Source organism: Nicotiana tabacum, chromosome 15, assembly GCF_000715075.1.
Source record: "Nicotiana tabacum cultivar K326 chromosome 15, ASM71507v2, whole genome shotgun sequence".
Classification (NCBI taxonomy): Eukaryota; Viridiplantae; Streptophyta; class Magnoliopsida; order Solanales; family Solanaceae; genus Nicotiana; species Nicotiana tabacum.
Window position 1 is genome coordinate 29,835,863 of NC_134094.1, and position 4,635 is coordinate 29,840,497.

Consider the following 4,635-nt stretch of genomic DNA (forward strand, 5'->3'; position numbering starts at 1 on the left):
TTAGCTATTTTATTTTATTTTATTTATTATTGTTAGAATATATTCGTACATTTAATTTTCCATTAACGTAAATTTTCAAGATATATAGGTAGTATTATTAAATTTTTTAGTAACATTACTATGAAAAAATCTCAAGTTGACGTTCTTAACCATGACAAATGAAATATTATTAATGAAAATTATAAAATCAAAGCTCACAGATCAATTAGCCAAGTCATATTCGTTAATCTAATAAAAAAACCCCATATTTAGAATAATGACACATCATATTGGTACTTTTTAAATAAATAATACTAACAAATAAAGCTTTAATTTTTTAAAAAATATTAAACACAAATATCTTTGCTTTATTTAAAATTTTATTGACTATTAAAAACTCATTTTGACAAATCTCTTTTTATTATTTTAAATAAATATTAAACAATAGATGCCTACAATTTGTATTTTCCTTTTTCCGCTACTTTATTTTTCGGGTAACTCTAGTGTATTTTCTTATGAAAAAATCAAATAGAAAGAAAAAAGGATATAACAAACATATATTAGCAAAATATTGCCTAATTCATCCATAATAACTGTATACAACAAAAATAATCACGCATTCCTCCAAAATGAGTAAGAGATTGACTATATGAATCCTTACTTATCATACTCCAAATTTAAATTCATCTCAAGCTAATATTCATCATATTTGTATGAAAGTACTAATTTACATATCTAGAGCATGTCATCAGGCGGGTCTTCGAGCCGCAAATCTAAATTAGTCGGGCCTAGAGAACCAAAAAGTAATGACATGAAAAAAAGGTTTAACCACACTAGAAGAAGGAAAAAAATGAAAGAAAAAAGAAATAAAAGATCATCAAATATTATTAGTAATTGTTAGTAGCTAGTGATGATATGGAGAAGTTGCTTGAATTCTATTCTTTCTCTTTTGCAGAAATCCTTGCAAAGATCTCTTCATGGAAAGACCAGTTTGAGTTTGTAACAATGGTGATGATGCCTCTGAAATTGGTGATGAAGTCTTTGTATTCTCCTCCATTTCTCTACTTGCGAGATATATTATTGCTTTCGCCTGCATTTTCATTAAGGAAAATAAATTAATTAGGAATTATTAAAAAAATTACTAATATGTTAGAAAGAAAATTAAAGGGAAATTACAATTTTCAGAGCCGTGAAAGGAACTTAATTTGTATACGCCAATAGTATGTAAAGAGTTTTTTAACTATCAACTTATTTTAACCTATATCGTTACAAAAGACCCGCCTTTAGATCTTATTTATCAAAAGAGTTGGTAGTTGGAAATACCTTTTGTCTGATTGATGACATTAGAGTTCCACACAGATTAGATGCATATATGGCATGCTTTATATGTAGCTGGAGATTGGGCATCCAGAATTGCTTTCTGCAGTTACTGCCTTGTGTAACATCAGTGTTGTAAATTTCTCTGAACGGTACTATGAACAGCTTAGGTGGATTAAGAAAACTGCACCAAAAAAATGATAATATTTGAAATTCATTAGATTTTAAGCTCTCTGAAAGAAGATTTTGGTATACTTAACAAAGGTAAGACCTGATTAATTTTGCATAACTATGAGGAGAAGTTAGTTTATGAGCCAAGTAATGTCTAACATACAGCTAACAATGTATTCATATATATATTTTTCTTTCATATAACTAAGCAAGAGAATATGGGTCTTTGTATGTAAGAAAAATGAAATAGCAGGGAACATGAATCTTAATACATGTTAAGAACTCAGGAAAATTCATAAGCTCACACCAACTAACAAGAAGTAGTCTTTCAGACGCACACGACTATTTTGGATGATTTTGTATCGTAAAGTATACTGTTTATATTTTTCTTTGGTGTAAGTACTTACTTCGATCTCGGAACAGGCTAAATGGAACCATGTATACAAGTTTTAGGGAACCAGCATATTTAATTACAAGTTAATTTATAGTCTTTTATTTGTGTTAGTGTCTTCTGATTGTAAGCATATGATCGTAACGAGTATGGATGGAGGAGTGTTACTTTTTTCTACATTTCGTGTTGAATTATGTTCAGAATTCTTTAGAAGATTCTGCACATTATACAACAATGATTATGCTCATACAGAGGCCAAAAAAATGTTAGGCATGCTTGATTACCTAAAATTGCAGTCTTATCTTTAATCGTAAAAGCAGTGAAACATACCAAATATGTAAACAATTCAAATCAACCTTAGTCCACCCTATCTGAATTCTGAAGTAGTAGCATTTCTTGAGTTCACGAGCACTTCAGGTATTAAAAAAAGGCAAAGCATATTTTTTAGGATTCTATTAGTGGCTTCATTCTATCCACTAGCTTAGTGCCATCAGAATCCACTCATCTTATTTCTGTTAGAATATATTTTAAGATCAGATGAAAGAAATGAAGAAAATAAGGGAATTCTTCGCTGCTCAACAATCACATGTCTCGCCTACGACATCGCCTGTTTCAACTAAATGACTATTTTTGTCTGCTGGCGAAGTTAGTAATAATATACCTTACTTTTTAATTTTGTGTTGATTTACATATAGTCATTTCTATCTTATAGATTCTATCAGTTATTTGATTTCACTAGCGAGTAAACTATGAGTAAACAGAAGAATCCCATCACTATACCATGTATTGAGATTCTTTTATCACAACTAATTCTATCATCATTGATCCAAGAGTCGTGTGCCCAAGTTTCTGTTCACCATGGCAAGAGATATGACTTGCCACATTGTAAGGAAAAAAGCATAAAGAAGGCTGAATTCTGTTAGTTCTTTAAGTGCAAATCCAAAGTATTAGGTGGTTAAAACACGTTAAGTGTTTTGGTAATAGAAGTATATGCTTTACTAAATCCATTCTACTGCCTGCTCTTTAAATAAGCTCTCATTCCGTGTTGAGTCTGATTTGCTGTATTTCTTGTTACATTAGCTGGGGTCAGGAGCTTCTCTGAAGTATCCATGTGCTGCCTGCATAACAATTCTGGACACACATACTTTTTCTTTAAGCTTTTGGGCTGCAGACGTGCACTGTTTGTATCATAAAAACATACTTGTGACTTCGTTTTACTTTACCTAAGCCTTTCCAGGACACGTATGGACAAATTCCCAGACCATTATGTGCCAAAATGATTAACATGCCAAAGTTTGTATTAGTTTTGTTCTTGCAAAGTTGTATAGGACTAGTTTAGGCTAATTGTCTATAAGATACTTCTTGCACGTTATCGTGATGCTTAAAGTTTTAAGTAGCTAATGCAGAATAACTCTTACATTTAAATAAGTTTGTTTTACATGTTGATATCTAGCATAGATTGATATACTAAGAAGATCACATAATCTTTAAACATGTACTGAATATCAACATGCTAACAATTGTCAATTAATGACATTTCATTCTTGAAGTAGTCTCGACAACTTGAAATGAATACATTAGGCTCAAATATGGTGTAAAAGTGATTTATGGTACTTGGAAGTTGTTCCTTCATTGGCTGCATCTTACTTCTTATGTCTGATTCTATGACACTCTCTTTGGACCTTCAACTTTGTGTTACTCTGCATCTTCATCTGAAGCATGAACAGTAAAAAACAAAATAATAAAGTGCTGGTTTTTTTCGAATCGAAGTTTGATTTACCGTCCCAAAACTTTTCTAATTAATTTTTCTTATATTTCTGCAGCCTTGTTGATGTTGCTGGATAACACCTGATGAATTTCGACTGCTTTTGGAGTAAGCAATTTAACCATTGCAAGTGTAATTTTACATATATTATTTTACAATTAGTTATTCATCATATTTTCAAAATTGTTTACTTACAGGTTTTGAAGATTGAAGCTACAAGAATGCAAGTTTGGAAGATACACAAGCTCATTATTGTTTTGCTAGAAATGTTATGTAAAACTTGTTATCGTTGTCTAACTCAGGATGTTAGCTAAGTTTTTTGTTAAGATGTTGAGCAAATATTGAAACTAACATCATGGGATGTTTACATTGTAATTAATATCTTTTTATATCAAGACTGTTTAGTAGCAATTTGATATTTATTTATAAATTTAACTTTTTTGTGACATCGAGCTTTAGGACTACTTGTGGTTAATAAGAGACCAGAAGGGACCAGTAGGACTCGTCTCCAAAATATAATCTACGACCAGGTAAAAGCTGGTCGCTAAAAGTGCTAACGGCTAGAAAATATATATTTCTCATAATATTTAAGCTTGCCTATTTGGGACGGAAAGGCTGGTCTCTAATACTATTTATCGACCATAATATATATATTGGAATAATATGTTAATGGTCTATTAGGGACGAGATATGTTGTCTCTAAAAGTATTTAACGACTAGATTTTTCTCTCATCTCTTAAAACATTTAACGACCAGGTTTCTAAACCGTCGTTGTAGACCTTTAGCGGCGGAAGCTATTGCGACGGGTGGCGACCAGATTATTCCCGTCACAATTGAATTATTAGGGCCAGAATTGGATCTTTAGGGACCATATTTCCCTTCCTTAAAGGCAGTTTTTCTTGTAGTGAGTGTCACGTAGCAGTCAATTAATTCATCAACAATAAAATGAGCAGCTGATAATAAAAAAATGACACGGCATCACCCTTCGTACTTTAACTGTCTTCCTCACTTC

The 4,635-nt window shown here is 31.5% G+C and overlaps 1 long non-coding RNA gene across 1 annotated transcript; it reads left to right on the top strand.

The window, feature by feature from the left end:
- Nucleotides 1–1,259: 1,259 nt before the first annotated feature.
- Nucleotides 1,260–4,034, top strand: LOC107772141 (uncharacterized). The gene is made up of 2 exons (XR_012699205.1): nucleotides 1,260–3,731; nucleotides 3,821–4,034. It is a non-coding gene; the product is annotated as an uncharacterized LOC107772141 (long non-coding RNA).
- The last annotated feature ends 601 nt before the right edge of the window (nucleotides 4,035–4,635 follow it).